Source organism: Notolepis coatsorum (genome assembly GCF_963971535.1).
Source record: "Notolepis coatsorum genome assembly, chromosome: 15".
Classification (NCBI taxonomy): Eukaryota; Metazoa; Chordata; class Actinopteri; order Aulopiformes; family Paralepididae; genus Notolepis; species Notolepis coatsorum.
The window spans coordinates 40,772,610-40,786,276 of record NC_140179.1 but is presented as its reverse complement, the minus strand read 5'-3'; positions in this window follow the sequence as shown (position 1 = coordinate 40,786,276).

Genomic DNA, 13,667 nt, shown 5'->3' with positions numbered 1-13,667 from the left:
CCAATTTACTGTGGCAGACTGAAATGATGATTGACCAATTACAGGGTGTTTTGGGGATTTCCGGCAGGATGAGATTTGTAGATAAGATAAGATATTCCTTTATTGATCCCCTTGGGGAAATTCAGGCATCATAGCAGCATGGGGGAGGGGAGGTACAGGTACATAGAACAGGTGTTGCAGACGGCAGGCGCACATTTCAACAAACTACACAGGTAGGGGTGTGACGGACCAAGGAGAGTTTTATAGATGAACATGAACCAGTATTTCCCGATGGGTGTGTAAGGATGGCCAGTTTATAGAGGAATATAAAGTGCAGTGGTGAGTTCTGAAAGGCATTTGTAGTGAAAAAGGATGGTGATAGAGAACATCAAGCTTCTGCAGAGTAGTTTTGCAAGTAGATCCACCATAGAATGGGAAGAATTGTAATTTTAACCAGAGTGAGTCTAGCAGGAAAAAGTTAAAGAGCGCATTCTGTACAGAAAACCAATTTTTGGTTTGACCTTGGCTTGCAACTTACTATATGGGGAGGTGAAATGGACACAAATCTTTTTACCGAACTACATGACCTTGGTCATGGAGGTTTTCAGCATAAGGTGTAAGGAGGAGAAGGCCTGTTGGATGCTGTTGAAACTAGATTGTAGCAGCATAAGTACTGCATCTGGGGAGGGGCCAGTGGTGTACAGAATAGTGTTGTCAGCATAAAGATGAATGGAGGAGTCCCCAACAAAGCTGGCTAAATTGTTTAGAAAAAAATAGTGTTGTACATAATATGGAGCCCTGGGGCACACCCTTTTTGACAGGAGTTGATCTGAATGAACACTTTGCACCCTATCGGAGAGGTATGTAGAAGACCATGCCAGGGAGTGAGACCCCGATACTTCTAAGCCTGTCGACAAGGATGGGGTGATCTACTGTGTCAAAGGCCTTAGGCTAAATCGATGAATATAGCTGCACAGTGTTGTTTACAGTCGAGGGCAGATGAAATATCATTGATGACTTTATGAGTTGCAGTTACAAAGCCAAAACCAGAACGTAAACCAGACTGATAACCAGACAAAATATTATAAACATTCAGAAATTCAGTAAGCTGCTTATTTACCTGTTTTTCTAAGACATTTGAAATACAGGGGAGTATTGAGATGGGTCTGTAACAATTTCGGTCAGCCTGATCTCCTTTGAAAAGGGCACACACTATAGTGTCTTTCCATACTGATGGAATCTCTGCTGTGAGGAGGGACAGATTAAGAAGATATTTTAATGGAGCCGCGATGATGGGAGCTGCAAGCAAAAAAAAGGCTCAAGACCATCAGAACCTGCAGTTTTTTTGGGTCCAGCTTGAGCAACTCTGAAAACCTCACCATTTGAAGCAGTCTGTAGGGAAAAGCTACGTAAAGGAGTAGGAGCCCTGGGGGGGACAGTGGGAGTAAAAATGGCAGGTTCCGGGCTTTGCAGATCAAAGAATTCCCGGCTCTTGCAGTGGGTATAGGGAGAGAGGAGCAGGGAGAATTAGCAGTCATAAATGTGACCAGACTTGATGAAATGCTGATTAAAAGTATTCACCATGCACGCCTTATCACTGACTATTAAGTCAGTGGAGAAACTTTGAGGTTATATACCATGGATCAGCATATTGTAGCTGTATTTGTACCTTTTATGTCTTGCATGTCAGCAGAGAAAGTTGATGGAAGATGTGAGCTCCTCAACAGACAGTTGAAGAGTCTTGCTCCTCGATAGCTTGAGCTAATGGGTGGGCTGGGCAACCTTCACATTTGTGTTTAACTGAAGAAGTGTTTTGACATTACTGCAATTCAAGAGATTAAGTCTCTACTTCTTTGAGTGAGTTGGATGAACGTTCCATAAAAACGTCTTACCACTCTGCTGGCTGCCAGTTTTATAGACCTTTTCTAAAAACTTGACAACAAACATTTTAAATGGGGCCCAGCTTATTTCCTTATTGCCATGTGGCTTTTCTCAATGTGCTGTAAAAGTGCATGAGGATAAATAGCTATTTTTATATATATATAAAAAAAAAAACGGTGTCGTCAATAGTACCATTAATTTTTTCGAAAACGATTAATCACATTACCCTTTTTGACCCGAACCGCCTCCCATACTTACTGGTGATTGTATTGTAGTAGTTACCATGGAAACGAGTAAAATGTAAGTAAAAATCATTTAACTTTATTGGTTGTAACAGTATAATAATTAAATAACATCTGTTATTGATTATGAACCTACACAATACAGTTTGACTATTATACTTATAGTTTTGATCTTCAATGGGTGGTTGTAATGGGGGGAAATCAAAGGTGAAACCTCACTCCCCAAGTCCATAGTAGAACAGTACCTAGTATTAAACACAGTAAGAACTTATTTTTTTATTTGACCTTGCTTTTTTATGTCTTCTGAAGCTCCAGTCCACTAGGGGCCAGTATTATGGTTAATAACCAGGGTTGTGTCACAACTTTCACTGAAGGAACAGCTTGCAAGACAAGAAGTAAATAAGACCAGACAGGGAGGACCTCTTTGTAAAGACACAACCCGAAAGATGGGTTAGTATAGTGTTGGTAATAATGTCATTATTACCCACATAGTCAGTAATTAGCTGGTAAACGTTTAAATTCATTGTCCATTTTGTTATTTTGAAATAATTTGACTACAGTGAACGGTTAGCATGCCTAGCATTAGGTAGTTTGCTAACGTTACAAAGTCAATGAATGTAACAACTATGGGTGGTCAGATAACGTCGAGACCTCCAAGCAAATTGTATGTTTGCTAAATGAGCAGGCTTGCTGCTACAAACCCAGTCTGAATTGAGTTCCCCCCTTTACTTTTAGTATCACAAACAGTACTGTATTTGAAAATCTGGTATGTCATAAATGTATAGATGTAGCAGTACTGTCTATCTGTATGTCATGTGTGTCATATGATGAATTGAAAATGGGGGACCCTGATGGAAACAAGACGAAAGTCTTTCTCAGGTCTGCATCCTCTTAACCAGGCATGCGTTGTTCATGGCACGGGGTACCACTCAGTGGTACCTCACTGAGTATTAAAGATTTGAGCAGAAGCGCGTGCACGCGCTCGCGAGAACGCGCTGCGCTCGGCTCGGATCGTTGTGTTTACCTGCGGCGCTACCTCGCATTATCATAACAATAGCCGCTATAGGCTGGTGTCTTCAACCAGTCTGGGACTCTTTGTGATGTAAATATGGAACGTCCCAAGTTGCCGCTGCCCACAGAGTGCACCGCCGTCCAAAGGTGAACGACGGCGAACGAAGGGCCAAATCAAAACAGCCGTCAATTCCGAATTGACAACTGTTTTGATTCAACCCCCCACCCACCACCACTCACCCCCGGACAACAACACACTCTGCAAACAGCAGCAACCCGGGACATTCCATATCTACATCACAAACTTCGGGACTGAGTAGATAATTAATTAATCTTCTCTTTATTTTTATTATTTATATTAAAACTGAATCAAACCATAAACAAGGTTGCCTGTTGGGATGTTAGATCCTAATGTGAAAAACTGATTTTATATGTCTGCACTTTATGTGCTCATTTTATGCCTGTCTTAATTCTGTTGTGAAGTGTTGTGAAGTGTACAGTGTCTCCTCCCCCCCCCCCCTCAATGTACAGTGTTACTTGTTTATACAGTGTGCCCCCCGCCCCCCCCCCCCCCCCAACCACCTCCAATGTAAATTACCCAGTATGGTTGTCAATATCCCAATGTACCCGACCCCCCCCACCCAACCTCCAATGTACAGTTTCTACGTCAAATGTATATACTCCCTTTTCTTGACTCCTTCTGTATCACAAACAGTACTGTATTTGCAAATCTGGTATGTCATAAATGTATAGATGTAGCAGTACTGACTATCTGTATGTCATGTATGTCATATATGTCTATATGAATTGAAAATGGGGGACCCTGATGGAAACAAGACAAACGTCTTTCTCAGGTCTGCATCCCCTTAACAATTGTATGTATTGAGCCGTACTGTATTGTACCCATTCTGCAATCTGTTAAATAAAGTTTTCATTCATTCATTCAAGCACTTTGAGCTGCAGTTTCTGTATGAAAGGCTATACAAACAAAGTGTATTATTGTGCGCGAGGGAACATATGCGCATGCGCGCGGGGCGCGCGTGCGCGCGGCGTCATTATCCTGCGTGGCGGCTCAGCCCATAATAACAACGCAACGCTGCTCTTAACAATTGTATGTATTGAGCTGTACTGTACTGTACCCATTCTGCAATCTGTTAATACACTTTTCAATCAATCAATCAATCAATCAATCAATCAATCAATCAATCACTTGTGTCGACTCGTCACCTTCTCCAGATCCTCCGCTCTCAGCCTCGAGCCTGCAGCGGCTCGTGCCTCCCCTGAGACTGATGTGCGCGTGCATGTGGCAGGTGGTGCAGAACGAGAGCACGCGCCACTATGGGAAGCTCGAGGAGTTTGTGTCTCTGGTGACACGAGCACTCCCAGAGGTCTGGAGCGACAGGAAGAGGCTTTCTTCTTCTCTTGGGTCTGAGAGCTAAGGTGAGAGGGATTGATTGATTGAAAAGTTTATTAACAGATTGCAGAATGGGTACAGTACAGTACAGCTCAATACATACAATTGTTAAGGGGATGCAGACCAGAGAAAGACTTTAGTCTTGTTTACATCAGGGTCCCCCATTTTCAATTCATCATAACATATATGACATACATGACATACAGATAGACAGTAGGCCTACTGCTACATCTATACATTTATGACATATCAGATTTGCAAATACAGTACTGTTTGTGATACAAAAAGTGTCCAGAAAAAGAGTGTATATACATTTGACGTAGAAACTGTACATTGGGGGGTTCTCCAGTAGCACACCATGTTACCGCGCTGCGTCGCGGGACTCCGTGCTGCGTCACGGATCTGGTTGACTCCGAGTTCGATTCCCGGACTCGCCGTCATTTGCCGAATGTCTCCCCCTGCTCTCTCTCCCGTTTCACCCTACAACTGTCGGTCATGCTTGACCAGAAAAGCGATAAACGCTAAAAAATAAAGTTTAAAAAAAAAAGAAACTGTACATTGGGGGAGGTCGGGTGGGTGGGGTTGGGTCGGTGGGTGGGGGCTGTACATTGGAGGTGGGGGGGGGGGGTTGGGTAGGGGGGGGACACTGTACATTGAAATACTGACAAAGCCATACTTGGTCATTTACTGTACAACTGGGTTAGGACATTTGTAGGGGCCAGTTTCGAATTGCAGTCTCCCGTAGGTGTTCTTTGAGAGTGTTTTTGAAAGTGGGTAGTGATTCACATTCCTTTACAGCTTTGGGTAGGGCGTTCCACATTGATGCGGCATAATAGCGAAACGTGTTTAGTCCCTTGTTTGAGCCGAATCTGGGTTTAACATGATTTGTGGAGCTCCCTCTGGTGTTGTGATCGTTTTGATTGATTGATTGAAAAGTTTATTAACAGATTGCAGAATGGGTACAGTACAGTACAGCTCAATACATACAATTGTTAAGGGGATGCAGACCAGAGAAAGACTTTCGTCTTGTTTACATCAGGGTCCCCCATTTTCAAGGGGACCTAAGCAGTGTTGCGTTCCTCATTTCAAAGCTGGCTGCACGATGTTAATGACGCCACGTGCACGCGCGCTCCCGCGCATAAATGTTCCCTCGCATCCGCACAGACTAAAGACGGTGCCTAATTGCCTCTACGAATGGAATGTAACACATTTCATTCACAAGTTTTGTGTGAATGTATCTGAGAACGTATTTGAACACACCTGACGACCTGCGCTATTGATATGCAAATTACCCAAGTGGGTACTTAGCGAGTTGGCGCATCAGTCGAGTGCAGCGCATTCCTGTGTGCACGGCATGTAACCCCGTCCCATGAGCAACGCACCTCTGGACCTAAGAGCCTGGGTTTAGGGCTCAGTCTAGCACCTTTCGGGACTGTGGGGGGACCCTGATGTAAACAAGACGAAAGTCTTTCTCTGGTCTGCATCCCCTTAACAATTGTATTGAGCTGTACTGTATTGTACCCATTCTGCAATCTGTTAATAAAGTTTTCAATCAATCAATCAATCAATGTGATGCACCGAGTGGATACACCATCCCTTATACCTGGTCCTTCATAGAAAAATACCACAATTAACTCTGTCTCGCTTTTCTCTATCAAAACACTCGTCGTACAAGTATCGCAGAGAAATTTCAAAGGTACTCACAGTTGCACGAGGATTTCGGACAGACAAACGCTAGGGGTTGAAAGCTCGCCGTTGCTAATAAACATTTTAAATAATCTTTATAAACTGGTCAACAATCTTTATTTCCGGCTTTGGGTGCCTGAGCAGGCGCATTTGAGCAGTGTTGACCAGTTTATAAAAATTATTTTAAATGTTTATTAGCAACGCCGAGCTTTCAAACCAAATTATTTAGTTTTTCCTGCTAACAAAGCAGAGACCAATGCCCCTCAATATATTTGAATGGGAGTTTGCTTTTAGGTGTACAGTGGACTCTCCATCAGAATACTCATACATGCGGCTGGGTGGCGCAGCGGAGATTGCGCTCGTCACCAATGCGAGAGACTCCGGTCTCGAATCCAGGTGTCAGCATTGCCTCCGGCTTTGGCCAGCCGTCATACTAACTCGTTTGGCTGAGTTAGCGGGAGGGAAGTCGTAGGTAGTAATCTGGCATTGTGGACAGCGACTCCTACAGGTCAGGTCAGGGCGCCTGCACAGCAAAAGGAAGTGGTGAAGGCAGCGTGACCTCCCACGCGTTACACTTCACCAATGAGAGTCCGCGCTGTCAGGTGAAAAGAGAGCCGCTGGCTGTCTCCGCAAGGGTCGGAGGAAGCATGTGGTAGACCTCAGGGCTCCCTTGACCGACCAGTAGGGGGCACATGCGCACAACGACCAGGTAGTGGAGGGGGGAATTGGCATAACGACTAAATTGGGATGGGAGGAAAAAGCACAGAAAAATCAGGCGGAGAAAGAGGATAAAAAAAAATACTCAAACACAGTATGATGTTTGAGTGTCATGTTGTTCAGTCCCTGAGGAGGGTTCAAACACAGTATGACATGTAGTTGACTTCTGAGTGTCATGTTGTTCAGTCAGTTTGGGGGTCCTTGACGTGAAAGAGACTGTTCTCTCATCTAACTTCTAAATGTATTGTATTGCACTGTGTTGTTATTCACTAGGTCATGACTCAGCAGTTTGATGTAGAGAATCCATATGATCTGCAAACTTTCCTGGACAGAATAGGATCCTTTCAAATCACACAGGTTTGTAAATACAGAAGCCTCACCATGTCTGGCAACGTCTGGATGAATGTAGTTTGTACAATCAAGTCAAATCTAGTGTATTAACCCTTTACAATCACACAACCGACGGTCACCGGCTTTTGTGTGGCAGTGAAAGGGTTAACCCTCTGTGTATTGACGCAGTGAAAGGGTTAACCGTTTGGTAGTGCGGCAGTGAAAGGGTTAACATTCTGTAGTGTGGCAGTGAAAGGGTTAATCCCCTTGTGGAAATTCAGGTGTCATAGCAACATGGGGGACGGGAGGTACAGGCAGGACAGATAATAATATAAATAGTAATAACAATAGAGTAGAACATAGTAATAATAGTGGAATGTCAGTATACTCTTAACAATAATAATAGTATACATGGTGTATATATAGTCAGTGTTGCGTTGCTCATATCAACACTGGTTGCACGCACGCTAATGACGCCATGTGCACGCGCGCTCCCGCGCATGCGCATAAATGTTCCCTCGCATAAGGACAGACTAAATACAGTGCCTAATTGGAATGGAATGTAACACCTGACGACAGCAAAGTAGCCAGGTGGGTACTGCGAGTTGGCGCATCAGTCGAGTGCAGCGCATTCCTGTGTGCACGCACGTGCACATCCGTGCATGTGCGTGCACGACTGCACGCGCTTCTGCTCACAACTTTGGTTGCACGGCGTGCAACCCCGTCCCATGAGCAACGCATCACTGTATATAGTAGTAGCACACTTCATGCAGTGTTTAGTAATATGGAGTCATACTTCTCATGTTCTCCAGCCATTAGTTCTCCAACGATTGCCCATGCCCACGGTTGTATATTAGTTAGTTAGTTAGTTAGTTAGCTAGTTAGTTAGTTAGTTAGTTAGTTAGTTAGTTATAGTAATAATAAATTCTGCCAAAATAATGTTGATTCATGATTACTTCACATATGGCTGGCTTTATACGATATGTTGAATCTTATAAATAATTACATGAATGGAAGTAAATGAGGAGCCTGACACCTGGGAGGAATGGCGGTGTTGACGGCAGACAGGGACAGTAGTGGTCACCAGCTTACTTGTAGATTACTTTAGACCAGGGGTTCCCAAACTTTTTCAGCTCGAGACCCAAAAGAGAAATTTGGTGTTTCCCCGGGACCCAAACTTACAAAAATACATCATGAATTGCCATAACATACATTTATAAACTACTTGTAGCACCCTGAATATTCAACTATTATTCAGAAGTGCTGACTTGGCCTTTTATCTCCCCTTTGTGCACAAAGACATGTTAACCAGTTTCCCTTGATATTCTCCTGAACAATGACGCGAGTTTCTCCTTCTCTCACCGGCTGGAATATGGATTATAAACACTAAACTGAATCATATTCAATTCACCCAGTTCTTCCTGTGGGGCTAGTTGGCGGTGCCAGCAGGGGGCGGCGGTGGCAGGCGGAGCGCAGGAGGGAGGCGCCCAGGAGAAGCAAGTCAACTGAAACGGAAGTGGAGAGAACCAGCCTCTTCGACGTTGGACGTGAACCTGAATGGTTGTGTCGTTGTAGAGCCCCGTAGTGGAACACGCGGGTGAATGTAATGGACTTGAGTATATTACGGGTTATAGTAGAAATATAAGCGTAGTAGCGTGTTGAATATCCCCACGGAATAACCCTAGTGATACAGCGAGTTATCCTAGAAGAAAGCGGTATATCAAAGTGGCTAATGTTAACGTTACCCCCTCCAGCGAGGTGTCCCCGGCAAGCGTTGCCTGAAGAGAACTGGTGGTTAGAGGCACCGTGCGTTGTTGCATGTTCGGCTAGCAGGAGGGCTGTCTAGGACCCACAGAGTAGCTTCAGTTAAAGTAGCCACCAGATTATAAAGCGCGTCAACCCAGCACCGGCAGTCAGCAGCCTGTCAGCGCCTAGCGCGGGAGTTTGTCCCGTCCAGCAGAGGTTGCCATCACCCAGCACGCACCTCCAGCCCGCTACTGCCCCCCTGCCTAACACAGCTTGCTAGCTCCTGGGACGAGAGCGTTCGACGCCATCTTACCACTTGGACTAGTGGTGGTGCGGCGAGGCCGCCATCTTGGTTGAGTACACTGGCACTTCGGTGACCAAGATCCTATCGCACAGTACACAGTGTGTCACGGCCTACGGGCGAAGCTAATGGTTGCTAACTACAGTTCATAGGGGTACCCCATGAACATTACATGCCGGCATTAGTGTAGGACTTTTGTTTGGTAAAGTGGGCCCACCTTTTTCATTTTCTTTGAGTGTGATAACGTGTATGTTCTTTAATATTACTTTCCCATCTACTTAACCATTTCCTTCTTGGAGGTAAACGTAACGCTGCCATATAAGTAAAGCCTTAGAGAGGTATTATTATTGGTACTAGCCCAGACGTGGGTAATGAGTCAAACACATTGAAGTCTACCATATCTGGGTCTATTATATTTGGGTCGGCAATACCTGGTTCTATACGGTGTGGGTGTACGATATAAGTGGTTGCAAGATATTGAAGTACAATTGAAGTAATAATAGAATTACCTTCCATTTGACCCATTGCTATTAAATATTTGTAGCTGAACAGTGATTCAATAACGATAAAGAATGTAGATGGGAGTCTTGTGTGCGTGTCAATTCCTGAGCCTAATATTAACCCTTTTGGTGCGGGTAACGTTAACACACTTAACCCCTTCCTACCCCACTTCCCCTCTTCAGCTATTAAGGTCTCTAATGTCACCGAGGGAGGGTACTGCTTGCGGGAGGAACTAAGTTACTTATTTACAATTCAGTCACTAGGTGTGGGAGGGTTAACAGAGGTATTGGGGGAAGTGAGAGCGAGTTGGGGAGTACTGCTAACCGCCCCGGAAGGGCGAGGAAGACCAGAGTACCAGACCAGGTTGGTAAATCCCGGGCCCCATCCACTCCCACTGCCGGCCTCCAGTTTGACGCTCCAGTCCCAAAGACGAGGGTGCAGTCAGACGGAGCTCTACTGTGTCCCGCTACCCAGTGACTGTGCACACCCGTTCCCACGAAGCAGGGATAATCCACCCTGCTACATACTGATAAAGAACACAACAAACCATGAATTTCAAATGTATATGAAATGTATTTATTTAATTGTAAAAGTACATCACAGCAATAATCAGAGTGTAATGTTAAGTTGCTCACCACCTCATAACATATGTACATACAATTTTGTAACACTTTTAAATTAACAAACATGTTCTACTCTCCTTTCTATTTCTCACCCCTTTTTCAACTCTCCATTTCTTACTCCCTCCCTCCGTCCCTCAACCTTAAACCCCAACATTGAGCGCAACATTCTGATTAAAGTACTGACTTATTTAAAAATTCTACTGACCTGACATCATGCTAGAAGGGGTATAATATTTAATCTATGGCACAATGAAATCTAATGAGAGGTATGTGGCTGGTTGAAGTTTTCAAGCAGCAAATTTACCCAACTTGGTTTTTGAAAGTTCTATTCTGAGGTCATGCTGAGCATTTAGTCTGTTTCTGTATTTGTTTTTCAGGTATGCTAGAGTAGAAACCCCAGATTCACATAAGTATGTGGTGCCAAACTGAATCAACACATCTCCAGCTTAAAAAAATATATATATATATATTTATAAAAATATTTTATTTATTATTATTATTATAAAGACGGGTCCGCGACCCAGAGTTTGGGAAATGCTGCTTTAGACTGCTGCCTTTTTACAGGTTCTACTAAAGTGAGATATCCCTTGAATGTCTCTCTGTCAACAACACTGTTCTGCAGGTCAGTGATGCAGAGGCTCCTCTAGCAGATTTCATCATCTTCCTCCAGAGCTTACTGACAGACCAAGAGGAGAGACAACACTTTCTCCAGGTGAGATCTGTCTGTCTGTCTGTCTGTCTCTCTCTCTCTCTCTCTCTCTCTCTCTCTCTCTCTCTCTCTCTCTCTCTCTCTCTCTCTCTCTCTCTCTCTCTCTCTCTCTCTCTCTCTCTCTCTCTCTCTCTCTCTCTCTGGTGTTTGTTACTACTGTACCACCTGTCTCTCTAACCAGTGTTTGTTTCTATTGTACTAATATGGTCATCCTGTCTCTGTAACAGGTGTTTGTTACTATTGTACTAATATGGTCATCCTGTCTCTGTAACAGGTGTTTGTTACTATTGTACTAATATGGTCATCCTGTCTCTGTAACAGGTGTTTGTTGCAGAATTCCATCCTGATTTTGATGCAGCTCTTGTTTCTCTGGTGTGTGACTTCCTGTCTCAGCTAGAGGAGCATCTTCCTGTCCCAAACTTTAAACAGGTGAGTTGATATAAACGGCGCTTCTTAACATACAGTGATCTGAGTATAACATTGGAAACACACACAGCCGAAGCACCGCAAAACTAAATTATTGTGCGAGCAGTAGCCTGGTAGTTCACACCAGCAGTAGAGCAGTAGCCTGGTTGTTCACACCAGCAGTAGAGCAGTAGCCTGGTTGTTCATACCAGCAGTAGCCTGGTTGCTCACACCAGCAGTAGCCTGGTTGTTCATACCAGCAATAGCCTGGTTGTTCACACCAGCAGTAGCCTGGTTGTTCATACCAGCAGTAGCCGTAGCAGTAGAGGGAGGACTTTAGGGCCCTGATCTCCACAGTCCAGTCATCTAATAAATCCTGCATTATCTCTGGTCCCTTTCCCTCCCCTAGGTATGGGGATGGCAAGTACAGCAGGATCCGTGAACTTCATATCTGGCTGAAGGGTTACTGTTGCCTAATTATGATTCCCTATATAGATAATTTCTATGTTTTCTGGAGACGTCCGGAGCTCTTTGCTAGGGATGGCCTTCATCCCAACTGGAATGGAGCCCGGCTGCTCTCTCTGAGATCCGCAGTGAGTGGGAGTAGGGAACTGGTCCGAAAACATAGAACAGTGGATGTGGCCTGAAATGGGGTGAGTCCAATCCATCTCATAGTTCCTTGTGTCCATGTTTTTAAAGCCACTCCCAGGGATCAGGCGGATCAAAGCCCTATTGATGGACCTACTCCTAAAAATATCTCTGTTGTATGTGATGGTTTGTCGCGTGGTAGGCGCAGTTATGTAGAAGAGAGGGGTGTGGTCAGGAGTAACCTGGTGGATCTTAAAAATGAGAGATATGTACACCCCTTGTCTCAGGTTTCTGTTCCCATAACCTCTGTACCTAATGATACAGTCTCTGCCACAGTTAGTCTGAACAGCCCATCTGCCTTCAAGGATAGGAAAGGGCTTGGCCTAATCCATTTAAACATACGAAGCCTCCTTCAACAACATAAGTTAGACCATCTGAACATTTTAGTATCTCAGGCTGATCCTGATGTTCTGGTTTTATCGGAAACCTGGTTAAAAAAATCTGACAATGACTCATCTGCAGCTTTACAGCACTATAATTTATATAGAAGCGACCGAGCTGGCAGAGGGGGTGGTGTTGCAATGTATGTAAAATCCTGTTTGTCTGTTTCAGTATTGAATACCATCACAGTTCCAAAGTGTTTCGAATTACTTGTGCTGAAGGTTGATTTGGGGCCTTGTAACTCTTTAGTTTTGATTGGTGTCTATAGGCCTCCCAAAGCTGAGGCTAGTGCTACTGATAAAATTATGGATATACTGTCATTATATTCTAATTCAGAGAGGCTAGTGCTGGGTGATTTTAACTTGGACTGGCGAAATGCTGCTTCTAGTTACCTGAAGGAGGTGAGTGGTAACCTCTGCCTTACTCAGTTGATTACTGAGAGCACTAGACCAAACCCTAAAGATCATGCTAAATCCACTCTCATTGACTTGATATTTTCTAACAGATGTGACAGGATCTCTGCTAGTGGTGTTTTTGATTTAGGCATTAGTGATCATTGTCCTACGGTCTGTGTTAGATCCACAAAACTGCTGAAATCAAGGCCGCGTATTGTTCAAAGGAGAAATCTTAAAATCTTTAACCCCCAAACCTTTTTGGAGGACATTGCTACTAATAATAGTCTATGTTTAGCAGGGTCTGATAATGTGCAAACTGCACTGGATTCTTTTATAAAGACATTTAATTGCTTTGTAGATAAACATGCTCCTTATAAAAGGACTAGGATTAAGGATAGGGTGGCACCGTGGTTCTCAAGTGAGCTGTCAGCATTATTTTCTGAGCGGAACTCTGCGTGGTCACGTGCTAGACGCACTGGGGATACGCAAGACTGGCTTTCCTTCAGACAACTTAGAAATAGAACTACTGCAGCTGTGAGGAAGGCTAAATCTGATTACTTTTTAGACTTAGTCTCGAATTCCTACTCTAACCCAGCTAAATTCTGGGGTGCAGTAAACCTGTCAAAAAATAACCCGGCTACATTGCCATTGTGTATTAATGTGGCTGATTGTAAAATCTCGGATCCTCAGGAAATTTG